This window comes from Balaenoptera acutorostrata, chromosome 5, assembly GCF_949987535.1.
Source record: "Balaenoptera acutorostrata chromosome 5, mBalAcu1.1, whole genome shotgun sequence".
Lineage (NCBI taxonomy): Eukaryota > Metazoa > Chordata > Mammalia > Artiodactyla > Balaenopteridae > Balaenoptera > Balaenoptera acutorostrata.
This window is the reverse complement of record NC_080068.1, coordinates 21,702,061-21,729,788: the sequence shown is the minus strand read 5'-3', so window position 1 is coordinate 21,729,788 and position 27,728 is coordinate 21,702,061.

Here is a 27,728-nt window from a genome sequence, read left to right as displayed (position 1 = left end):
AAAAATAAGAAAATTTGAGCCCTATTTCACACATAACACAAAATCAATTCCCCACTATAAATAGGCTTAAATGCACATGTAATAGATTATCTTGATAAACTTGGGACAGCAAAGATGTTTCTGAGCAACATACAAAGAACATGTTTATGACTGGAAGAAATGAGATTTAAACAAGACATAAAATATGCAAACTCTAAAGGAAAGGAATGATCAATTCAGCAATATTAAATTAATGACTTTGACCATTAGTTCTGACTCAGCTGTTGTTGTAGTAATGAGGTGTAATAAATCATGTCAAATCAAATTTCATAACTACAAGCATTCGTTTTCTTGTATGTGGGTCTGCAGGTAAGCTACATATCACTTGGGCTTGGTTCCAGACTTGGGATTGGGTTGCGTTTGCTCCAGGTATCTTCCTTGGACCAGTAGCTAAACCAGGGCATGCTCTTCTTGTTGAGAATGGCAGGAACACAAGATGGCAAGAGGCTGAACCACACAGGCACATTTAATGCCTCTGCTTGTGTCATATCTACTCATATCTCATTGGGTGTCATAATCCCACTGGAGTGGGAAACCATGGCTACAGGACAAAGGCTGTGAACATATCACCCTATTACAGGTGAGTGAAGAACTGGCACCAATATTCCTATCAACCACAGATATCTTAAGCCATATTAAAAGCAAATCAAAATTTGGGTGACGATATCTAGTTATCTACATATAACTGGCAATGCATTAGCCTCCCAAATATAAAAACATATCATACAAACCAATAAGAAGACTAATGATGTGATTTAAAATGGGCAAAACATAGGAAGAGGAATTTTACAGGAAAAAAAGGATGAAAGTGCAATTAAAAATTAGAAATGCTCAAATTTGCTGCAGAGAAACCTAAAATAAGACAGCACGTCACACCTCATATTTGTAAAACTTAAAAAGTCTCACAATATCAAGGGTTGGTAAGACTACAGAGCAAGTGAAAGTTTTATACACTACTGGTGGGAATATAAATTAGTGTACTCACTTTGGAAAACAATTGACATTATCTAGTAACCACAAAGATATTTAAATTCTTTGACCGAGTAATTCTACTCCAAAAATTCTTGCCCATGTGTTCCAAAAGACACGTACATTGCAGCATCTTTGTGAAAGCAAACAGCTAGAAAGAACCCAAATGACCATTGAATGGTAAACAAATAGGAAATGGTAAGTCATACAATAAAATATTTACAGCAAAGATAATAAATGAACTACATCTCTGTATGCCCACCTGGATGAATGTCAAAAACATAACGCTCACAATGCTGATTTTTAACAAAAAGCAAGTCTCGGGAAAATATAGAGGGCAGATACTATTGTATGAAGTTCAAATAAAAGTACAACCAAACAACTGTGTTGCTTAGGGATTACTAATATATTGTAAATTTATAAAGCAAAACAACAGAACGATAAACACAAAATTTAGTAAGAGGCACAGAGGGGTCTTGAACAACACTGAATGTTTTATTTTTTTTAAAGGTATCATGAGTGCATGGATACTTGTTTTACTAGGCTTTATGAATATACATATATATTCATTCGTTATATAATTTTTTTATATGAACTCTTTTATAATTGAACAAAGTCAGTTTCAATTATCAAAATAATTAGCAGAATTTTGTTTTTCTTCTTGAGCTTCTGTAATCTCTTCACATCTGAATACCCCAAAATTTAATCATTATAGATTCTGTAACTTTTCAGTGTTTCCCATCTAGACATTTTCACTACAATATTGCTCTCCACTGTTTTGAATTAGAATGAGAAGCACTAAGCATGTGTTCAATTAGTGGGGAATTGACACCTTTAGCCGGTTCAATTTAGTGGTTAAATTGAGAAAAGTACCAAGATCAGTTGGATAGAGAGAAATCAAGAAAATATTTTAGGGGACTTCCCTGGTGGTGCAGTGGTGAGGAATCTGCCTGCCAATTCAGGGGACATGGGTTTGATCCCTGGTCTGGGAAGATCCCACATGCCACGGAGGAACTAAGCCCGTGCGCCACAACTACTGAGCCTGTGCTCTAGGGCCCGCCTGACGCAACAATTGAGCCAGCGTGCTGCAACTACTGAAGCCCACGCGCCTAGAGTCCGTGCTCCACTGGAAGAGAGGCCACCGCAATGAGAAGCCCACACACCGCAACGAAGAGTAGCCCCCACTAGCCACAACTAGAGAAAGCCCGCGCACAGCAAAGAAGACCCAACGCATAACAAAAATAAAATAGGAGAAAAAAAGAAAAAGAAACAAAACTATTTTAAAAACAGCAAAAACAGTTGTTAAACATTTTCTCTATGCCAGCCAGAATGATAAGTAATTTACACTGAAATAACTCGGAAAATGCCCACAACTGCCCCGTGGTCTAGGTTCTGTTAGCAGCCTCACTTTTCAGGATTTGAGGCACAGAGATGTTACGTAATTTGATAATTTCCCAATGTCACACAGTTGTTAAGTGACGATGTTACTGCTTTGCACTCGTACCCTTATCCGCTATGCCATACGGAATTGAATGTTAAAATCACAGAGCAATCAACCGAACTGTCAATGCACAAAACATGTAGTGGATTATCATTTGTAAAATATAAATACCAACATTTAAAAAAATCTGTGAATTAACTGAAAAAATCATTCACAGGATGGTACCATTGGTACTCTGCTGTGTATCTCTCTGTCCATATGTCTTCTCTCCTTCCTTCCGACTATTCCTTTTTTGTGCCTCACTTCCTTTTCACCATTTTATTTCCCCTCCAGGGATATCTTTGCTTATTTCTATCCCCAAATTGTCTCTCTATCGAATTTGCCATAATTTTGTAAAGTTTAAATTGCTTTCCTTTATAGAAATGAGAGGGAAAATATAATAAAGGGAGAGAGGATCCTAAGCAGACAGAATTACTTTAGTTTGAAGTAACACTCTCTAAATAACTGGCTAATTTTAGCTATTCGGTTTAGCTAATATGGAGACTATTTTCACCTTCAGGCTCAAGAAATGTGAACTTTTAAACTCTACCAATTCCAGTTAAGTGTATCTCAAACCAAGGGCTCCAGGTCATGCCCTGATTTCGGAGGACCATTTTTCAAGTTCCTTAGTTCAGGTGCACCCCTTCCACAGCATTTAAACCATTTACTAGGAGAATTCATCAAGTACTAGGACACTTGTATGGTAAGCAGGCCAAATGAAATTACATCCTATCAACTCACTTCACATTCCCACGCAGAGTATGTTTTTCTCACTGAAATCATGATTTCAGCCTCTGCTTTTTCCCCCCTGAACCCTGAACCAGCACCTTCCCTGCCTTTGACCTCTACCTGGAGGATTTCCATACACGAGAGGGCTCACAGGTCATCTTGCGGAGAGTCAAGGGAAGCTTCAAATCTGTGACCAGCAAGCTCCATACATCAGGCAGAAGCCTTCAGGAGGAGACATAAGGCATACTTGGCCTCAAGTCACTCATGCAAAACCTAGCCCAGCATGCGATCAGGCTCACAGACCCATGGTCAAGCCTAAAATCATCACTCTATAGCCTACTGATTGGCAATTTTCCTCTCTCATGCCCACCCACTATAGCAGTGCATCTCAGTGGGAGGTGATTTTTTTTCACTTTTTTTAATTGAAATATAGTTGATTTACAATTTTCAGGCATACAGTTGATTTTCAGGTATAAAGCAAAGTGATTCTGGTGTGTGTGTGTGTGTGTGTGTGTGTGTATAGCTTCTTTTTCACATTCTTTTCCATTCTAGGTTATTACAGGATATTGAATATAGTTCCCTGTGCTATACAGTAGGTCCTTGTTGTTTATCTGTTATATTTATATAGTAGTGTGTATCTGTTAATCACATACACCTAACCTATCCCTCCGCCCCATTCCCCTTTGATAACCATTAGTTTGTTTTCTATGTCTGTGAGTCTATTTCTGTTTTGTAAGTAAGTTCATTCGTAACATTTTTTAGATTCCACTTATAAGTGATATCATACGATATCTGTCTTTCTCTGTCTGACTTACTTCACTTAGTATGAAAATCTCTAGGTCCATCCATATCACTGCAAATGGCAATATTTCATTCTTTTCTATGGCTGAGTAATATTCTATTTTATATGTATATATATATATATATATATATATATATATATATATATATATATACACACACACACACACACATATATATATAAGATTATATATCTTACATCTTCTTTATGACTTCATGGACACTTAGGTTGCTTCCATGTCTTTGCTATTGTAAATAATGGTGCTGTGAACATTGGGGTGCATGTAGCTTTTCAAATCAGAGTTTTCATTTTTTCCAGATATTTGTACAGGAGTGGGATTGCTGGATCATATGGCAATTCTATTTTTAATTTTGTTAAGGAACCTCCATACTGTTCCTCATAGTAGCTGCACCAATTTACATTCTCAGTGAGAGGTTATCTTGACCCCCTCCTCCCACCTGACTGAGGATACAATTTGGTTGTCACAAGTCGGGGGGGGGGTATTGCTATTGACATCTATTGAGTAGAGGCCAGGGGTACGGTAAAATATCCCCCAATGCACAGGACAGCTCCCACAGTAAAGAACGATCTGGCCCAAAATGTCAGTAAGTGCCAGTATTGAGAAACCCTTCACTGTATTCTTTGTTAAGCTGAGTACAACGAAACTGCCACCTGTCAGCCTACACAATATCCATTCATCCCTCAGACCAGCTTAAGCAGGTTCTGGGCCCTTTGATTAGTCTAAGCAAGTTATACCCATTTTTTTTTTTCTCTTGCTGTAGTTTATGACTAGAAGAAACAAAGTTGGAATACTAAATATTATTTGTTTTCTTGGTGTTGTAGAATTCAAATGAAATATCTGATTGAGCGGCAGCTATGGGTTGAAGCTCAACTGGGATCCCGAGTCACCATAGCATGCCTCACTAGGAAAAACCTAAGAAACTTTGCTCTCTCCTAGACTGCGTGAGATGCCCCCGCAAGATATGGATTTGCCTACACTGGCCATTCTCTTTAAGAGGCCCAACTCAATGAATGACATGAGGACCACATAAATGGAACCCTGGAGCAAATGATAAAATTTCACAGAAATAGCTCTAGGACTTTTCCTGAGCCTTTCGTTTCACTCTCCCATCTCTGTCATCACAGTGCTAAACTTCACTCGTGCTGTGCATCAACTAATGCCTAGGAATGATGGTGAAACTATGCTGCAGACATCCCTCCAATTGGATTTGCCATTCAATTACTTAACTGTCATCTCTTCCCCATGGCCATTCAGCACAATCATAAGACCTCCAAAATCTCCGTGATATTCTCATGCCAGGGTCATATCAAATCACAGACAGTTGTCTTACTATATTCTGAAGTAGCAGAAATCCTATCAGATGCAGGTCTTCAATGCAAAACTCACTGTTAAGTCAATTTCATTTTGATTTATTAAGCAAATGTCTTTATAAAATAAATATAGGCAGGGCTTCCCTGGTGGCGCAGTGGTTGAGAATCTGCCTGCTAATGCAGGGGACACGGGTTCGAGCCCTGGTCTGGGAAGATCCCACATGCCACGGAGCAGCTGGGCCCGTGAGCCACAACTACTGAGCCTGCGCGTCTGGAGCCTGTGCCCCGCAACGGGAGGGGCCGCAATAGTGAAAGGCCCGCGCACCGCGATGAAGAGCGGTCCCCACACCGCGATGAAGAGTGGCCCCCACTTGCCGCAACTAGAGAAAGCCCTCGCACGAACCGAAGACCCAACACAGCCAAAAATAAATAAATAAATAAATAAATAAAGTAGCTATAAAAAAATTAAAAAAAAAAAAAAAAAAAAAAAACCTGGCTCAAATATCACCTCTGTGAAGCCTTTAAAAAAAAAAAAAATAAAAAAAATAAATATAGGCAGTACTATTAAAATCAACTACAACTATTTACTAGAAAAAGAATCATTCCTTTGGTTTTAGAGAAAAACATCGTTCAAAAGAAAAGCCTAAGAAAACCAGATTTCTAGATTCCCAGAGAAGAGGAATTTGGTTACCACTGTCATATTTGCAAATGCTGTGCTCTAGTGTTTCAGACATAAGTTTATTTAATTTGTAACCTATGAATTATAGAACAGATCCCTGGCATTATTATCTGCATGACCCAATAAATACCAATATTTCCATTTTTCAGCTCTTCAGAGAAGACCATAACAGAGTTATCACTGAGTCTGGCTGTCCGAGCCTATCTTCTTAATCCCAGTTTACTGATATATCTAGGATCTGATTAGAGGTCCCAGTGGGAAAAACAAAGGTTGAGAGATCTAACTGTAATGGATTAATTTCTCAAGACATTAAAGCTGAATACTCCTCCTCTCGTTAATTAATAGCATCAGAATTTTCCTTCTGTTTCTAAAGGTGGGTTTCCTGGAAATATTCCACAATAATCTGACCCTGCTTTAAAGAGACATCATTAACCAAGCAAGCATTTCCACTTTGCTGAACAATTAAATCCATCACACTGCAATGGACATCCTCAAAGTTCCTGGAAGATGCTGCTCAGTAGAATTTCATTCAGTGAGGTCTTGGCACAAATCTCCTGAGCCTGTCCTTTGAAAAGCAGTATATAAACACCTGTAGTGTTAATGGGTCTATTGCAGCAGTCATTTCGAGGAAAGGGCGGAGCAGCATTACATTACTTGAGATGGTTTTCAGCTACAGCATCCCTAGGGATTTGCAAGACTGAATAAGAAGCTATCACTATTGCAAACTCAAATTGTATAAGTACCTGTGCTAGTCATTTGTCCACGTACCATGTGTTGTGTAGTTAGAGCATGTGGTAATTGATATTCCTATTTTTATCATGTTGCATTCCCATTTTCAGAATATCATACATTTATACACTGATAGAATGTAACCACCATATCTGGAAGCAAACATTCAGATTAAATACATTTTTATTAAAGGTCCTTAAATCTGTATCAAATAGTCTTAGCCCCAAACACTTGAATGCGTAAGCATACGTAAACTTTATTCCTAATAGGTATTCAGAGATAAAGTCAACCTTTAAGAATACTGGGACATTATTTATCATTGGGAAAAGTAGAAGTTTTCTTAATTGTTTATGTTTTCATTATGTTATGTCTCCAAAGAGACAGTGACTTGAAACGAGGATAGACATTGAAGGCAGACCTGCGGTTTTATTTCTTCACTCTGAACATAAGTAGTAGCTCAATAAATATTCTGATTTGTAGCTGGAGATTGATTGATCCAGTTGCAACAGTTTCATGGAATTTGGAAACAAACTAGAAAACCCCTTAGAGTACTATTATGGCAAAAGTGTCAAAAGATGTTTTACACAGAAAATTGTTTATAGAATTTGGGTGTCTTTTTTCAGTTTTAAGAAGGATATAATTTTCAGTGCTAGAGGGGAATGCTATCCTTTCCAGATGAATGTTCACACTAAGAACCCATAGCCTTACCTTTAGACATTCAGACATGAGTGTAATTGTTAAAGTAAGGACTATGTATTAGAAGTTTTTGTCAAGAAACAAGGCTCAATGTGTATTTAAAGCAGGCTCACTTTGGAGCGTTCAGAGTACCCAAAAGCCAGCCAGCCTCTGGAGAATCACAGCAGAGGGGAAAACAAGTATGCAGGCCCTAAGCAGGATGGGGAGGAGAGGTGCACTCCCATTTCTGCGAAAGGGCAGGAAGGCCTGAGTGGCTGCAATAAAGGCAGAGGCAGAGGGAGAGCTGTAGGAGGGCTTCACAGGCCGTGATAAAAGCATACATTTTATTCTGGGTGGAATGGAAAGTCATCAGAGGATTTTGAAGAGAAGAGTGAGGTAATCTGACTTAAAATACACAAAATATATCAAATGTTCAAAACAATCATCAATTATTAGCTACCTGAGTAAAAAACAATTATAAGTTTTCGTCTCACTCAAGTCACTTACTTACACAATAAAAATTAAATTTTGATAGTTGGAGAATTATCTACATTTAAATAAAGAGAGAATTTTCAGTGACCCAAAACATACTCTGTAGAAACACATCTGGTTTGATGAGTTCTTGATGCACGGAGAGTCTCCCATGATGCTTTTCGAAGCTTTAAAATATAACTAAACTTGGCTTTTGCTTTTTTACGTTTATCTGTACAGATATTTTGGCATGAGAATCTAAAACTGTCACTCTCTTCCACATTAATAAAACAGAGCAAAGTGAAGGTTAGGGACAAGCAATATCACCAAAAAGATCCAAGAAAGTACCACAAAGTGAAGCCAACATCACTGTCTCTGAGAAAAGCTGTAATCTCCAGACACAACTTCCCTTTTCTTTCAAAAGAAAACTACATAGATATTATAATAAGCAAGGTTAGAATACAGTAGAAAGTCTTATATCTTTGTCCCAATTCTCTCTTTGTATGATGTTAGGCACTTTATCTCTGTTTCATAACTCCCACTTGGAAAAGAGGATATTTCTCATCTGTTTCACTGAAGTGCTTATGGAAATAAATTAATTCATATGGATGAAGTATTTTGAAAATGAAATGTACTGAATAAATGCTATATATTAACCGGTGACTGCACATTTAAAATAATTATTGTAACAAATAATAAAAACCTGTACTATGACATTTCACTGCCAATTACCTCCTTTTGAGTGACTTTCACTGTATTTAAAGTAATAATGCATGATTATTCAAAACAGGAATAAGTTGTTAGGTACTTGCAGTTACATGACTTGTCAACTGTTAGAAAGGCTTATTTCTATCAAACAAACCGGGTACAATGTTTAAAGTGTTATACCTCCAATGAACTTGAGTAGTTTAAATATATTATTATTAATAAAATAAAATAATAGCATTTAAGTACCAGTGTCAGAAATAACGGAGCAATAACCATATTTATCTTAATATTTTGCCTGTAATTTCATGCTTTTATATTGCATTTGGGAATGAAGAAACTTTGATCTGTAATACAAGTGGGGATTGTATTGGATTTCCGCATACTAGGGAATGCTCTAGTTCATATGAGAAGAAAGGGCCTTTTGTTTAGGAAAAAAAACCTTGGTGGCTGCTTTGGGTATGAAAGAAGTCTTCCCTGTATTGTCTTGAAGGAGAATATAGAATAAAAGTAAGATGAATGTGGGGCTGGGGGGAGGGGAGGGGTGAAGCATCTAGAACTTTAGAATAATAACAACAGGTAAAGCAGAAGTGAGAATGGTGCCAGAGTTGGAAAGAAAATACGCCCAGCAACATGGTAGGAGACTGCGGTCAGAGGATCCTTAGTAGTAGAAATCCCTGCAGAATTCTTTAAGAAAAATTTTACATCTTAAGTTGTCTTCTTTGCTATGTGATGGCTGACAGTAGCACCTGTTCTCCTGCCCCATTAAATAACCTCCTGAAAACTACATGTTGCATACTGCTTGCCCTGTAGGCTTTGGGGGAATCACAGAAAAGAACCTGTGGTCCATGTCTGTGCTGATCTTGGATGGAGGGATCAACCCAGTCACAGAAGAACATGCTAATCGGATTGAGGTGGGAATTGGGAATTGGATTGGGATGCATACATCCTTGAAAATTTCCAGAAATCATAGAAAAGATAGTGGCTTTCCAATGAGGTATGGAATAGGACCATGAATGATATTTTTACAAATATTAAAGAAAAACTTGACCCCATATGGTGACTCATTTTTTTTTTTTTAATTTTAGTTCACTTTAATTTTTATTTTATTTTATTTATTTATTTATTTATGGCTGTGTTGGGTCTTCGTTTCTGTGCGAGGGCTTTCTCTACTGGCGGCAAGCGGGGGCCACTCTTCATCGCGGTGCGCGGGCCTCTCACTATCGCGGCCTCTCTTGTTGTGGAGCACAGGCTCCAGATGCGTAGGCTCAGTAATTGTGGCTCACGGGCCCAGTTGCTCCGCGGCATGTGGGATCTTCCCAGACCAGGGCTCGAACCCGTGTCCCCTGCGTTGGCAGGCAGATTCTCAACCACTGCGCCACCAGGGAAGCCCCTCTGGTGACTCATTTTGATCAAAAAATTCTAGGTTATAAATATGTGGTAGAAATTATTATGACACCATTATTTCTTATGGGAATTATATTGAAAAATATATATTATTTATACAAGTGGATCCTGAGCTTTCAAAAATTCACTAGAAATAACTTCCTGGTTACTTATAATCGGATAGACTTATTTCTTTGCGTGTAAACTATCTGTAGTCCTTTTTTGCTTTAAAATTTTGAAATTCAAAGGTTGCCTTATTTGAATCTTCCTGAGCCTCAATTTCTTATTTCTTCAATTTTCAGTTTCCACTTCCATGATTAAACTCATCAGCCAAAAAGAATAACTAGGGCAGGCTAATCACCAGTATCAGCCCTCCAGCGTGCATCATTGTGTCGCCAAAACTCTGCAGGGACCAATCTTCTGCCTCAAAGGCCATTAGATGAGAAAAGAGGGAAGACATCCCAAGTTGTTAGAGAATTAAAATGTTTTATCTACTCTAATACACTCAAGTTACTTATCAGATAGCCAGAAAGTGTGACTTAGAGTCGCACGACAGTGGAGAGTCTGGACCCCTGGCTTGGGGCTCTGAAGCAGTGCAGCATGCTTCCAGGGGCTATGCGGTAACCCACACTTCTCCTGCTCCATGTTTCCCAGAAAGTCTGCCCAACCTCAGGGGCACTGAAGAGCTCTCTGCTCACAAAGACTTCACAATGTAGGTCTTCCTTCATAATTGGCATTTCTGCCTATAGCATTGTGCCATTCTTTTTGGAAATGGGTATTTCAAGGAAGTATGTGTCTCTCAGTGTAACTAAATAATGCCAAAGAGACCAGATCTGTTTTTTTTAAAGATCCCATTTCATCATGTTAAATGCACAAATATGGTGCATGTAGCTGTCAAACTCATCTTCGTAAATGATCTGTTTATACCATAATATGATTCAGAAAAATTACCTAACTATCCATAGTAGCCAGACTCCATGATGGTCCCCAATGATCCTCACCTCTGGGTATTCACAGTCTTGTGTAGTTCCCTCCTATGTTGTTCCAGGGATTTGTGACCCATAGAAAAAGGTAGAAGTGACAATATGTCAATTCTGAGATTAGGTTGTAAAAGACATTGTGGCTTTCACCTTGGTGGCTTTTTTTTCTCTCGCTCTTGGATCATTTGTTTTGGGGGACATCAACTTGTGAGCAGCCTTAGAAAGAGGCTCACATAGCAAGGAAATGAAGCTCCTGCCAACGGCCACTTGAATGGGCTTGAAAGCAGATCCTTCAGCCCTCGTCGAAGTCCTCAGAGAATGCAGTCAACACCTGCAGCCTAAGAGACCTGAGCCACAACGACCCAGCCGAGACACTCCCAGATTCCTGACCCCCAGAAACTGGTGTCATAATAAATATTTGTTGTTTTAAGCTTCTAAGCCTTGGGGTATTTTATTACATAGCAAAAAATAACAAATTTTCTTATCTTCTTCCTTTGGCAAGTGCATGCCAAGACGAAATGAGGCTTTGGCTGGCGCACAGTATGCTATAGCCCCGAGGGCATGGCATTGCTAACCTGTGGTGCCTTTAGGTTTCAAGAAACAGTATCTTGAAGAAGTTATAGATGAAAACAAATTAGACAATTTGAAATCAAGACGTTAATATCAAACAGGCATGGCAAAAAGAGGATGAAGGACAAAATTCACAATGAATGGGGGAATGGAGCATGGAATCTTTTCTGAGACTTTGGGATTGCCTTATCTGGTTTCTGTGCCCTCTGAAAAGGGCTTGTTAGAAGTACTTAAAGAGGTTGCCCTGAGAACATATTAATCTGACGTTCAAGGGCTACCATATGGGGACCAATCTTACTGTTTATCTTCACCACTAATCTCATCTCTGAGCTTCAAATAAATATAGTACTTCCTAATCTCTATGTTTTTATGGAAGCCATTACATTCCGCAGGAATTTCTGGTCTCCTATTCACATGTCCCCTTAGACTGGACCTAGCTTTTAATGCCAGTCTGATCTCTTTATTTCTCTTTTCAGTCTCCCCTGAACAACACAACTCTTAGGGATTGCTTTCCTATTAAGAAATCAGTATCTGTGACACTAGCATACTGTCTTCATTTTTTATGCCTATCTCCACAATAAATAATTTCTAGAGGTCAGGAGGCTCCCTAATATATTATGGTATCTTTTACAAAGATCCGAGTACAATACCATTTATTTGATAGCAGTGTGATAAACACTGGTTAAAACTGACTTCTATAAGTTTTCTTATTGCAAATGGGGGCCTGTTTTTTTTGTGGACAGTTTTAAAAAGTCAATCAAAAAGAGGAAAAGAAATCAATTCACCACTCAGCAATAACCACTTAGTATTTTTTGGTATAGTCTTTTTTGCAGATGTGTGGGTATGTGTGTGTGTGTATGCTATGTGTTGTGCATGTGAAATGGAATCAAACTGATTATGTACTTGCTTGTTTGATAATGAATAGCAAAACTTATTCACTGAATGCCCCATTTTTGGACCTGACACAAAGTCTGGGGGTGTAATTTTTTAATGTAGCTCTACGTTAATACACGGTGCTCTTTTGCCTATAAAAGCAATATGTCCCTTATTTCAGACCCTTTCTGGGCTATTTCTATTAAAAAATATCATGATTATAAACAACATTCTCAGTTGGTATGGATTTCAATGTCATGTCATAACAATACCATCTACTACAAAGAAAATAAACAACCATCAAACAATTTGTGAGATTCAAATAAAATGGATAAAGAAGTCAACCTGCAATTCAAAATCCATTTATAGCTCACCTAATTTTCCAATACTGACCATGGGAAGGGTTACTGCTCCCAGAAAATCTGTCTGCTTTCATTTTATCATGCTTAAACACAGTTCTGAAAAAGGACGTGACAGAATTGCTGTTCTCTTTCCCTTCTTATTTCTCTTGTTTTAATCTCTCATTTTCTATAGTTTAAAAAAAAACATATTCATGTGATTTAACTGTTCAGTTTCATAAGCTATGAAAGAGAAAAAATAACGGTGCTTACCTAACAATGTCTGGCGCATGGTAAACACTTAAAAATGTTACTATATATTACACCTGTCTTGTTTTCTCACCCTAGCAGCACACTTATGCATGCATATGTGTATGCATGCTCTCTCTCGCTCTCTCGCTCTCTCTCCCACACACATTCACTCACTTTCTTTAAACCCAGGAGCACAACTATTACAGGCTCCTTGGTGTGTGAGTTCTGTCTGTGTCTCATTTTTGATTACTTCAAACAAGGGTCAGTTACATAATTAATTAAGCAGGTAAGTATAAACTTCTCACAAGTAAAGCCAACATACTGTTTCTGTTTAATACTAAAATGTTTATCATTAAAAAGGAAGTCCAGATTAATGATCACTAGAAGAAAACAATTTGGGTTGCTTTGAGACTGTGTAGTAATGCACAATCAAAACCTTGCAATTAATACCAAAGATATTTCTTTTGTTATTGAGAATGAAGGGTTAGGAATTTGTAGATTCATAATCTGTAGCAGAAAATGGTATTAAAAGCCCTGACATTTGATCTTAATATTCTCCTACTACTCTCTTAATAGCTGTGCTGTGATCCTGCCTTCATATTATGACTGCAAATCCCATCTGAAAATGTATAAAGTCCTAATCCCTCGATGGACTGACTACTGGTTCAGGAATCTCACAGACCACAAGGTATTTTGGAGATGACTGTTTTCACCCCCAATCACAGCTGCATCCAAACTGTAAATCCCTGATCATATTCTCACCAACTGAACTATGGTGGCAACACCTTTCCAGGTCCCAGCAGCAACCCAGCCATAAAACTCACTCTTGGAAGCAGAGCGAACTCTGGGAAGAACCTGGGAAGTAGCACTTAGCCTTCTGTCCTCTCCTTCCTTCACCACTTTCTCCCTTCAACATGTCCTCTCCTAAACCCACTTCCACCCCCAGAATTCTCATGTTCTCTTTCTCTCCTTTACCCAAATGATTTACACTAACGTTCCAAAGGCCAAGAATTCTTGAAGTATTATTTCTCCAGGTATTTGCATTCATTTGGGGCCAAGCCTTAAATAATAGAACACATCTATAAAATTTAAGCATCAGTATTAAATTACAGGTATTTGGGGGGATTAAAATTCTTTGGAAACATAATCCCTTAATTAGGCCATCCTATTGGCCAATATTGAATTTGAGAATGCAGTGATATATATGTGGTATTCTGTCCATCAGCTGAACACCTCTCACATTTCCAGTGCTTGGATCTGCTTTTCTGCTTTTCTATCACTAGAGACTGTCCATAAAAGGAATAAAAACAGCTCCGGTGTGGAAAAGGGTGAAGTTATAAAGAAGATAAAGGGTTTTAATAACGATGTCATCCAACCAATTGATTTTTAACTTATTTTATAAATATTTAAAAGAAAATTGAATAATTTTATCAAAAATATCACCACTCTAACCATTATGTATGTGTATATATATATATATATATATATATATATATATATATATATATATATGTTTTATTGAAGTATAGTCGATTTACCATTGTTTCTTTTTTTGTGTGCATTAATCATTCACTCATCAATGTTTATTGATAACATTCTATATCCCAGGGGACTTGCCATGCTCTCTTTTAGTCCTTTTAATCCTTATTCATGCAGAATTGTAAATAATCTGAAATCACAGCAGAGATTGAATTTTATTTTTCTTTCACTATTATATCATAAGAATTTTTTAAAAGTATTTATTTATTTATTTGGCTGTGCTGGGTCTTAGATGCGGCACACAGGATCTTTAGTTGCAGCATGCAGGCTCTTAGTTGTGGGATGCAGGATCTAGTTCCCTGACCAGGAATCGAACCCGGGCTCCCTGCATTGGGAGCGTGGAGTCTTAACTGCTGGACCACCAGGGAAGTCCCTATCATAAGCATTTGTATGTGATGCTATTTGAAAGATATTACTTAAATTAGACATTCAGGAAAAAAAACATTCTTGAGATGAGCCAGGTGAGAGGTAGCTGGGAAATGTGTCTTTCTTGGAATTAACAGGAGGTATTATTAATGCCATGAAAGCCCTTCCCATAATTCCAAACTAGTTTACCTGGAAAATTTCCAAGGAACATCATCTTTTGTGCCCAGTGCAAGAATGAGGCATCTTTTATTGGATTGGAGAGAAGCTAATAGCCTTTTGAGAACTTATTATGTATATTTTATTTACATACTAGACATTAGTGTGTGCTCACAAGGTGTTTTTCAGACTTCTTTTCACAAAAGAAGGCTCTAGTAAGAAATTGAGTTTTGTTTCCAGTAAAGTTTCTACTGGCCTGTACTCTTCCCTGTCAAGTTTCCAGCGACTTTTAGAAACCAAATGGGGGTGATGGATTTCCCAGGCCAACGGCCTCCTTTGCCTAGTCATGAGTTGCTAGAAACTGAGCTGCAGGATCTATTTTGCCTTCAAATGAAAGCATGTTGCATGAAGACGCAGGACGTGGCTGGACTGTGAAGTGAGCAGAGGAGGGGTGAGCACAAAGAAATAGGGAGTATTGAACTCCTACGTTTAAGGATCGGCCTTCTAGGCCACCTTCCTATCTTTCTAAAGTAAATATGATTCAAAGAGGAAGGTTGTAAAATGGCATTAAACCTCTCTCCCTCCATCCTTAAAACCATGAGTAAAGATAAGCCAAATTTTCCTAAATCAGGCCCTGGAAACAAAATAAAAGTGATGCCCTGGGCAGGGTGAGGGAGGAAAGCAGTCCAAGCTACAGGCTGGTGTTCCCTGTCAATATGCTGCTATGACATGAAAATCTTAGTTGCCATTGAGTTAGTCTGGCCAGAAATTGAAGAAGTGAAAGGCAAGAGTACATGGATTCTGTGTGTAGGATGGGGTGAAGGCAACAATAGAAGAGTGGTTAAGGATGAAAAGATGTGTTTTTTTGGCAGAGAGGTTTTGTTGTGACAAAAAATCTATCAGTAATACATTCTGTTTTCTTCATTATTTTGCCTAGCATTGATCTGAGCACCCACTCACCTTTCTCATCCCACAGCTCTAGCTAGTGCAGCTACTTGTCGCTCTTACAGGAAGAGGGACCGGCCCCTGATATGTCCTAGTAGTCACAGAGTGGTACTCAGACCACTAAATATTCAACAACCTCTTCCTATTCCTCCCCTTCACCTCCACTCCTACTATATACAAGAATTGGCCTCAAACGAGAGGGCCTGAAAAACTGTTAAAAATTACTAATAATCATTATATATTGAGAGCCTGTTATATGCCAATCTCAGGTCCATCCAAGTCCAAATGCCCTGCTCTTGCTCTTGAACAGCATGTGCTATTTTTGGTTAATATTTTCTTACAGGTTATCGGTGTAACCTGTAAACCTGTATAGGAGCAGTATAAAATTAAAGACACTCCTTCACTCAAGAATTCTTCAACCATTTAAACTGTGGATGAATATTTGTATATCCAAGAGAAAAGCTGTGAGGAGGATGCCCCAAATTCCTAGACCATGCTACTTCTCCATCCTTCCCTTTGTTCCCCCCCCCCTTTTCTCCCCTCCTTCCCTTCCTCTTCTTTTCCTTTCCTGCCTCCTTCCCTCTCTCCCTCCTTCCCTCCTTCCCTTCTTCCCTCCTCTTTCCTTCTCTCTCTCCCTCCCTCCCTCCTCCCTCTTTCTTTCTTTCTTCCTTCCTTCCTTTTTCTTCCTTCCTTCCTTCCCTCCCTCCCGCCTTTCTTCCTTCCTTCCTTCCTTCCTTCCTTCCTTTCCTTCCTTCCTTCCTCCCTCCCTCCCTCCTTTCTTTCTTTCTTTCTTCCCTTCTTTCTCTCTTTCTTTTCTGTCTTTCATTCTTTCTTGTCCCAGGCTCCTGCAGCACTACTAACATAGATAACAAGCCAAATATATTTAAAAGATAAAAGGGATCGATGTAAATCTATTATACACAAAAGCCAATAAACCTACATGAAAAGTTCCTAAGGCTTATATTTTACACTCTTTCCATGAATTAAAACATAATTTGGTTTTAAGATTCTTACGGAACAAAAAAGTATATTTTAAAAAGAAACAAGTGACCAATCTTTTCCTCATGTGGCAAAACAAGTTAAAGAACTACTATTAGAATAAAGCAAAATTTAATTAAGGAAATAAAGAGACAAACATCTACCCTGGCATATTACAAACTCCTGTCATCTAATTTCAACGGAGGTTTCACTGCTGCTTCTTGGCAAATCATGTTTCCTTGTTGACTTCATAATACATTCTCCAGAACGGCTGTTTTAACCCTTCTGTTTTCCTTAGGTCCCCGTCCCACTCTTCCCGGTCCACCTCTCTCCACCCCCTCCCAGAGCAGATGGTTTGACTCCTGCTTCACCAAATAGAAGGGTGCATCCATCACAAATTCCCTCATTTGCTCTCCTCACTCCATCACTCTAATTCTACTCAGCCAGCTCCTCCCTAACTTGGGTCATTCTGTGCCTTCATTTCACTCCCCTCACTGGCATCTTCATCTTCCCTTATCCAAGTGCTTCCTGCACCTCCGTCTTTAATAGAGTCATACTTTCTTCCCACATCCCTCTACTCTCTTTTTTCACTTCTGAAAAAAAGAAACTATCAAGAGCCTAAGTTATAATCTAAGAAATCTTTTGCCTAAAGCATCCACCCAATATTGTTGTATGTTGTTTGTTTATTTTTAATAGAAGCCACTTTGGGATTTTGTGGAGTGGATATAAACAACCGGGAAAAATAAATTCCCTACTTCCATATTTCTTAACCCTGAGGGTCAAAATGAAGGTGGGTTCTACAAATATATCACAAATACAAGCCTCAATTCAAAAATTGAATTGTTCAAGAAATTCTATGTCTAGTTCAACAAATCCCTGACATTCACCCCAGCCCCATGCAGTTCCATTTTTAGCGGTGTTATTTCTGAGTTTTAAGGAGTGAGGGAAATCAGATCATTAGTTACCACTTTCTGAGATGTCCACCATCCAAAATGGACCTCGGTGATTATCTTATGTGGGTCACAGATGCATTCTTCCTCATGCCAATCTAAAGGGCCCAATAAGCCTCACTAGAACTCATCAGGGCTCTCCACACAGTCGTCCCACCAATTCTGTATCTGCTGGTTCCCTTGAAACTCTGACGTTCATTCTGCTCCTGCCCCATGCTGCAGTACAGACAACTCGTGACTATGGCACACGTATCTGCCTAGAAAAACCAAGCAGGCCTTTCCTCTCAGGGGTCTTGCCCTCTCCTTGGGTCGACACGGCCAAAGAGGCACAAGTAACTTCTGCTATCACGTATCCCCAAATTTCTCCAGGGTTTGATCATCACTGCTGCACCTCAGCTTGTGTGGATCAAGGACTAGGTCTCTCTTCTCTCAGACACCCACAGCAACGACCCTTCTTGCTTTGCCTTTGCCTCTTCTCCTCACCAACCCCCAATCCTGAAGCCTCAGGGGGTTGGAAGGCTTGTTCTGAATCATCAAACATTCTCTGAAGACGACTTTCAAGATGGCAGAGGTGTAAGACGTGGAAATCAACTTTCTCCCCAAAAACACATCAAAAATACATCTAAATGTGGAATAACTCCTACACAACACTACTGAATACTGGCAGAAGACCTCAGACTTCCCAAAAGGCAAGAAACTCCTCACGTACCTGGTCATGTGGCTGAAAGGGTCTTGGTGCTCCGGCTGGGGGTCAGGCCTGAGCCTCTGAGGTGGGAGACATGAGTTCAGGGTATTGGACCACCAGAGACCTCCGGGCCCCACATAATATCAGTTGGTGAGAGCTCTCGCAGAGATCTCTGTCTCAATGCTAAGACCCAGCTCCACGCAATGACCAGCAAGCTCCAGTGCTGGACACCCCATGCCAAACAACTAGCAAGATAGGAACACAACCCCACCCATTAGCAGAGAGGCTGCCTAAAATTACAATAAGTTCACAGACGCCCCAAAACACACCACCGGACGCAGTCCTGCCCACCAGAAAGACAAGATCCAGCCTCATCCACCAGAACACAGGCACCAGTCCCCTCCACCAAGAAGCCTACACAACTCACTGAACCAACCTTAGCAACTGGGGGCAGACACCAAAAACAATAGGAACTATGAACCTGCAGCCTGCAAAAAGGAGACCCCAAACACAGTAAGTTAAGCAAAATAAGAAGACAGAGAAAAACACAACAGATGAAGGAGCAAGGTAAAAACACACCAGACCAAACAAATGAAGAGGAAATAAGCAGTCTACCTGAAAAAGAATTCAGAATGACAGTAAAGATGATCCAAAATCTTGGAAATAGAATGGAGAAGATACAAGAAACATTTAACAAGGACCAAGAAGAACTAAAGAGCAAACAAACAATTATGAACAACACAATAAATGAAATTAAAAATTCTCTAGAAGGAATGAGTAGCAGAATAACTGAGGGAGAAGAACAGATAAGTGACCTGGAAGATAAAATAGTGGACATAACTACTGCAGAGCAGAATCAAGACAAAAGAATGAAAAGAATTGAGGACAGTCTCAGAGACCTCTGGGACATTAAATGCACCAACATTCGAATTATAGGGGTCCCAGAAGAAGAAGAGAAAAAGAAAGGGACTGAGAAAATATTTGAAGAGATTATAGTCGAAAACTTCCCTAATATGGGAAAGGAAATAGTCAATCAAGTCCAGGAAGCACAGAGAGTCCCATACAGGATAAATCCAAGGAGAAACATGCCAAGACATATTAATCAAACTATCAAAACTTAAGCACGAAGAAAAAATATTGAAAGCAGCAAGAGAAAAGCAACAAATAACATACAAGGGAATCCCCATAAGGTTAACAGCTGATCTTTCAGCAGAAACTCTGCAATCCAGAAGAGAGTGGCAGGACATATTTAAAGTGATGAAAGGGAAAAACCTACAACCAAGATTACTTTACCCAGCAAGGATCTCATTAAGATTTGACAGAGAAATTAAAACCTTTACAGACAAGCAAAAGCTAAGAGAATTCAGCACCACCAAACCAGCTTTACAACAAATGGCAAAGGAACTTCTCTAGGCAGGAAACACAAGAGAAGGAAAAGACCTTCAATAACAAACCCAAAACAATTAAGAAAATGGGAATAGGAACATACACATCGATAATTACCTTCAGTGTAAATAGATTAAATGCTCCAACCAAAAGAAATAGACTGGCTGAATGGATACAGAAACAAGACCCATATCTATGCTGTCTACAGGAGACCCACTTCAGACCTAGGGACACATACAGACTGAAAGTGAGGGGATGGAAAAAGATATTCCATGCAAATGGAAATCAAAAGACAACTGGAGTAGCAATTCTCATATCAGAGAAAATAGACTTTAAAACAAAGACTATTACAAGAGACAAAGAAGGACACTATATAATGATCAAGGGATCAATCCAAGAAGAAGATATAACAATTGTAAATATTTATGCACCCAACATAGGAACACCTCAATACATAAGGCAAATGCTAACAGCCATAAAAGGGGAAATCGACAGTAACACAATCATAGTAGGGGACATAACACCCCACTTTCACCAATGGACAGATCAACCAAAATGTAAATAAATAAGGAAACACAAGCTTTAAGTGATACATTAGACAAGATGGACTTAATTGATATTTATAGGACATTCCATCTAAAAACAACAGAATACAGTTCTTCTCAAGTGCTCATGGAACATTCTCCAGGATAGATCATATCTTCGGTCACAAATCAAGCCTAGGTAAATTTAAGAAAATTGAAATCGTATCAAGTATCTTTTCTGACCGCAACGCTATGAGACTAGATATCAATTACAGGGAAAAAACTGTTTAAAATACAAACACATGGAGGCTAAACAATATGCGACTAAATAACCAAGAGATCACTGAAGAAATCAAAAAGGAAATCAAAAAATACCTAGACAGAAATGACAATGAAAACACGACGACCTGAAACATATGGGATGAGGCAAAAGCAGTTCTAAGAGGGAAGTTTATAGCAACACTATCCTACTTCAAGAAACAACAAATGTCCCAAATAAACAATCTAACCTTACACTTAAAGCAATTAGAGAAAGAAAAACAAAAAAACCCCAAAGTTAGCATAAGGAAAGAAATAATAAGGATCAGATCAGAAATAAATGAAAAAGAAATGAAGGAAATGATAGCAAAGATCAATAAAACTAAAAGCTGGTTCTTTGAGAAGATAAACAAAATTGATAAACCATTAGCCAGACTCATCAGGAAAAAATGGAGAAGACTCAAATCAACAGAATCAGAAATGAAAAAAGAAGTAACAACTGACACTGCAGAAACACAAAGGATCATGAGAGATTCCTACAAGGAACTCTATGCCAATAAATGGACAACCTGGAAGAAATGGACAAATTCTTAGAAAAGCACAACCTTCTGAGACTACAAGAAGAAATAGAAAATATAAACAGATGTATCACAAGCACTGAAATTGAAACTGTGATTAAAAATCTTCAAACAAACAAAAGCCCAGGACCTGATGGCTTCACAAGCAAATTCTATCACACATTTAGAGAAGAGCTAACACCTATCCTTCTCAAACTCTTCCAAAATACAGCAGAGGGAGGAACACTGCCAAACTCATTCTACGAGGCCACCATCACCCTGATACCAAAAGCAGACAAAGATGTCACAAAGAAAGAAAACTACAGGCCAGTATCACTGATGAACATAGATGCAAAAATCCTCAACAAAATACTAGCAAACAGAATCCAACAGCACATTCAAAGGATCATACACCATGATCAAGTGAGGTTTATTCCATGAATGCAAGGGTTCTTCAATATACGCAAATTAATCAATGTGATACACCATATTAACAAATTGAAGGATAAAAACCATATGATAATCTCAATAGATACAGAGAAAGCTTTCAACAAAATTCAACACCCATTTATGATAAAAACTCTCCAGAAAGTAGGCATAGAGGGAACCTGCTTCAACATAATAAAAGCCATATATGACAAACCCACAGCCAACATCTTTCTCAGTGGTGAAAAACAGAAACCATTTTCACTAAGATGAGGAACAAGATAAGGTTGTCCACTCTCACTGCTATTATTCAACATAGTTTTGGAAGTTTTAGCCACAGCGATCAGAGAAGAAAAAGAAATAAAAGGAATCCAAATTGGAAGAAAAGAAGTAAAGCTGTCACTCTTTTCAGAAGTCATGATACTATACATAGAGAATCCTAAAGATGCTGTCAGAAAACTACTAGAGCTAATCAATGAATTTGGTAAAGTAGCAGGATACAAAACTAATGCACAGAAATCTCATTCATTCCTATACACTAATGATGAAAAATCTGAAAGAGAAATTAAGGAAATACTCCCATTTACCATTGCAACAAAAAGAATAAATACCTAGGAATAAACCTACCTAAGGAGACAAAAGACCTGTATGCAGAAAATTATAAGACACTGATGAAAGAAATCAAAGATGATACAAATAGATGGAGAGATATACCATGTTCTTGGATTGGAAGAATCAACATTGTGAAAATGACTCTACTACCCAAAGCAATCTACAGATTCAATGCAATCCCTATCAAACTACCAGTGGCATTTTTCACAGAACTAGAACAAAAAATTTCACAATTTGTATGGAAACACAAAAGACCCCGAATAGCCAAAGCAGTCTTGAGAACGAAAAATGGAGCTGGAGGAATCAGGGTCCTGGACTTCGGACAATACTACAGAGCTACAGTAATCAAAACAGTATAGGGCTGGCACAAAAACAGAAATATAGATCAATGGAACAGGATAGAAAGCCCAGAGATAAACCCATGCACATATGGTCACCTTATCTTTGACAAAGGAGGCAAGAATATACAATGGAGAAAAGACAGCCTCTTCAATAAGTGGTGCTGGGAAAACTGGACAGCTACATGTAAAAGAATGAAATTAGAACACTCCCTAACACCATACACAAAAATAAACCCAAAATGGATTAAAGACCTAAATGTAAGGCCAGACACTATCACACTCTTAGAGGAAAACATAGGCAGAACCCTCTATGACATAAATCACAGCAAGATCCTTTTTGAACCACCTCCTAGAGAAATGGAAATAAAAACAAAAGTAAACAAACGGGACCCAATGAAACTTAAAAGCTTTTGCACAGCAAAGGAAACCATAAACAAGATGAAAAGACAACCCTCAGAATGGGAGAAAATATTTGCAAACGAAGCAACTGATGAAGGATTAATCTCCAAAATATACAAGCAGCTCATGCAGCTCAATATCAAAAAGCAAACAACCCCATCCAAAAATGGACAGAAGACCTAAATAGACATTTCTCCTAAAGAAGCTATACAGATTGCCAACAAACACATGAATGGATGCTCAACATCACTAATCATTAGAGAAATGCAAATCAAAACTACAATGAGGTATTACCTCACACTGGTCAGAATGGCCATCATCCAAAAAATCTACAAATAGTAAATGCTGGAGATGGTGTGGAGAAAAGGGAACCCTCCTACACTGTTGGTGGGAATGTAAATTGATACAGCCACTATGGAGAACAGTATAGAGGTTCCTTAAGAAACTAAAAATAGAACTACCATATGACCCAGCAATTCCACTACTGGGCATATACCCTTAGAAAACCGTAATTCAAAAAGAGTTATGTACCACAATGTTCATTGCAGTACTATTTACAATAGCCAGGACATGGAAGCAACCTAAGTATCCATCGACAGATGAATGGATAAAGAATCTGTGCCACATATATACAATGGAATATTACTCAGCCATAAAAAGAAACGAAATTGAGTTATTTGTAGTGTGGTGGATGAACCTAGAATCTGTCATACAGAGTGAAGTAAGTGAGAAAGAGAAAAACAAATACCGTATGCTAACACTTATACATGGAATTAAAAAAAAAAGAAAGAAAAGTTTCTGAAGAACCTAGGGGTAGGACAGGAATAAAGATGCAGATGTAGAGAATGGACTTGAGGACACAGAGAGGGAGAAGGGTAAGCTGGGACAAAGTGAGAGAGTGGCATTGACATATGCTACATATTCTAGATGCCTAAATTACTGGTTAATATTACAAAAGATATCATCCTGCCATAATGCCTGTTCCCATTGACTCTAAAACCATCCATAGTGATACATCCGAACATGAGGCTACTCTGGTACTGGGGCTACCCGGTGAGCACTTCTAGACATGCTTTCCTTTAGACATCACCCCCCAACTTCCTGCTGAATGATGCACAATTCCACAGGGGCTGTACCAGTGCTTCTGCTTCCTGCAGCTACCACTGCTCTGCTCCCCAGTACCAACTGAACAGTGACTATTTAGCTCTGGAAGCACTGCTACCATTGTTGCTCACCGTGGCCCATCAGAACTCCAAACAGGATGGCTGTCGTGTTTCCTGCAAGTCGCCACTCCCTTGCTCAAGAAGAATAGGTTTCCTGCTGACCTTGAATGGCCTGACCTATAAGATACTGATCATCAAGATAACCCAACTACTATGGTGTTCAATTGCCTCAACAGAAAGCGCTTCCCAAGAGTGTGCCTTACTATTGCTCATTACCCCGCTGTGTACCTGCCTCCCACCCCCAAAGTCTACTGTCATACAGTAGTTTGTGTAAGACTTTAAAACAGTTAAGTCAAAGCATGATGTTCATCTGCTCAAAGTCCCCCACTGGGTCCGCGCATGAGTGGCAATGAAAGCCACTTTCTTAGGAAGGTCTGCACAGTCCTGTGGGATCAGGTTTCTTACTATCCCTCCCAATGTTCTTCTTGTTTGCTTACTCTGCTCTAATCTCTTTGTCTGAGACCCTGATGCTGAACACACTAACATGCTCCTACCCTAGAGTCTTCACACCAGGCCTGCTCCCTTCTCTCCAATACTCTTCACTTTGATTTTCTGCCTCGCTTATTCCTGTATTTCTTCCAAAAACTTGCTCAGAGGAGACATTCTCACTGAAGCCTACTTTGGCCACTCCACTGACAGCTGCAACCACTGCCAGCACTCCTTACCCTCTTCTCAGATTTATTCTTCTCACTAGCACTTATCACCTTCTAACATACCTCATACATTATTTATAGACCATGTTCATTGCCTTCTTCCCTTTAGAACAAGGTAAGTTCCATGATGAGAACAGTGATTTTTATCAATTACCTTTTCACTTCTCTATTTTCAGCACTCAGAACAGTGCCCAGTACACAGTACTCATGCAATAAATATGTATTCGTAGAATGGATGCTTGATGTATGATTCTTCAGGAGTTGGCTGAGAAGCAAAGAATGCACTCTCCCATCTGGTATCAGCAGAGCTTCTTCACTGAATCCTTCAAAGGGAAGCACAGCGCTTTGCATCTTCTCTACCTCAGCAGGGGTCTCCCTATTCAGTGATTCAACCTCCAAAAGAATTTAGGAAACCTTCATCCCCCTTTCTTTTTTTTTTTTTTTTTTTTAAAGTGAAGGGTGGGTAGTAGCTTGAGGTATTGATGAAACAGAAATGGCAGATAATTAGTAGTCACTGAAGCTGGGTGACAGGTCTTTTTTTTTTTAATATATTTTTCTTAACCATATTTGCTTATTTATTTATTTATTTATTTTTATTTTATGGCTGTGTTGGGTCTTTGTTTCTGTGCGAGGGCTTTCTCTAGTTGTGGCAAGTGGGGGCCACTTTTCATCGCGGTGCGCGGGCCTCTCATTATCGCGGCCTCTCTTGTTGCGGAGCACAGGCTCCAGAGGCGCAGGCTCAGTAGTTGTGGCTCACGGGCCTAGTTGCTCCGTGGCATGTGGGATCCTCCCAGACCAGGGCTCGAACCCGTGTCCCCTGCATTGGCAGGCAGATTCTCAACCACTGCGCCACCAGGGAAGCCCCCCCCCCTTTCTTTTTGTAAGAGATTTGGGCTGGTGCCAGGGTCCTTTCTGCCACCCAGATCTTTCATAATCTGACTCAGTTAGCACGAAGATTTCTAAGCAAATCAAAACCATGATGCTCTTTTCTAAATTCCTAGTGTTTCTTATATGAACATGGTCCTCCTAAGAACATTAGAGTAATAATAAGAATAAATGCCTTTCACGGAGTATCCTCTCTGCCAGTTAGTACAGAGTGCTTTATATATTCTCAGTTTAATCCTCAGAACCACCATTTAATGTAGGTGTTACCTCCACTTTCACATAGACATGAGGCTCAGAGAAGGAACATAATATTCCATAGTTTACAAAGCTAAAAATCCCATAGTTCAAAGACATTTCAGAGACTTTGTGCGTCCCTTTAACCCCCACAAAGACATCTATTCTGAAGACACAAAAGCCTTTTGTCCTCCCTCATTTCTATGCTCTAGTAAGTTCACAAGGACTACTGAGACCTAGGTGGTGTTTTCAGCACCTGGAAAATACCTGCTATGTATTTACCGCTACATAAATATTTATTCAATTCAATGAAATCAAACTTCATCCTGTGCAGGAACATTATATTTTGACTGAAAGCAATCCACAAGGTAATTCATTAGATGCCTTAATATATCTTGGAATGATAAGTAATTATGGGAAATTTAGACACACGTCAGTCCCCAAGAAAAAGATTTATATAAACTATTGCAATTTGAGATGTGCCGCCCATGTCATACTGATCTTCAGCAAACAGCAAGAACCACAAAATTCCACATATTTTTATCAGCCCTGGAGCAACAGTCCACAGCAATAGATTAGGAAGTAATATCCCCATGTAAATGGTCAGTATTTCTACCTTTTGTTGCTTTGTTACAAATACTCTCCAAAAGAATGAATCTACCCCAGCAAGCATGAATGAAAAATTTATGTTGCCACAGAATCCACTTGAATTATGGGTGACCAAGGGTTGATGTGGCTGACATCTTTCATACTTATGTCACTCGACAATGAATGTCTTACATAAAATTGCTTTTGTCATAGTATAGCCATATCAGGCCTATTTACTATATCTTTGCCCCATATTCAGACATATAAGAGGTTCTAAAATGTTCTGAATTTCTAGAATACAACAACATCCTGGTAAATTCACGGCTATCGATCTTAGTTTAACCTGTATAGTGAGTTGAGTGATTTTCATTCTGACCATCTGGAACTATGCCTAGGCTTAAAGTGGTTTTTAAGTAAAAATGCCACACTAACTAAAATAATATTTCTAAGACCCATTTTCCATTTGTTGAGAAAACAAATGTACTCAACCTAAAAGGAAAGAGATTATCTGAGCTGCCATTTAATCCCTAACAATTTCATTGTATTACTTACGCTTTTACAGTTCCGACTGGAAACAATGATTCTCTCTGGGGAATTGTTTCTGCTGGTTGTGGGACTTGGGAAGCCAGAATTCTAGGACTACTCAGCTATGCCAGCATTGTTAGAGAAACACAATGTTTGTTCTAGTCTCCCATTTTATAGTCTAATCCTCTTTATTTCTTTTGCAAAGACTGCATCCTACTCTCAAAGTGAATCCCATCACTCAAAGGTACCTTCATATAGATGGAATTTTCAAATCTCTAAATGACAATGGACTGAAAGATAATAGACCAGGAAGCTCAGCTGAGGCAATAATAATATACTTTATTAGAGAAACAAAAAGTGAATTACCATACTCATAAACATTCAAAGTAGTGAGGCAAAGTACCTCATCCATCAACTCCAAAGGACCTGAACATGGAGAATGTTATTCCTCATCATACCAGCATTAGAAAAAAAATGATTGAACAAAAC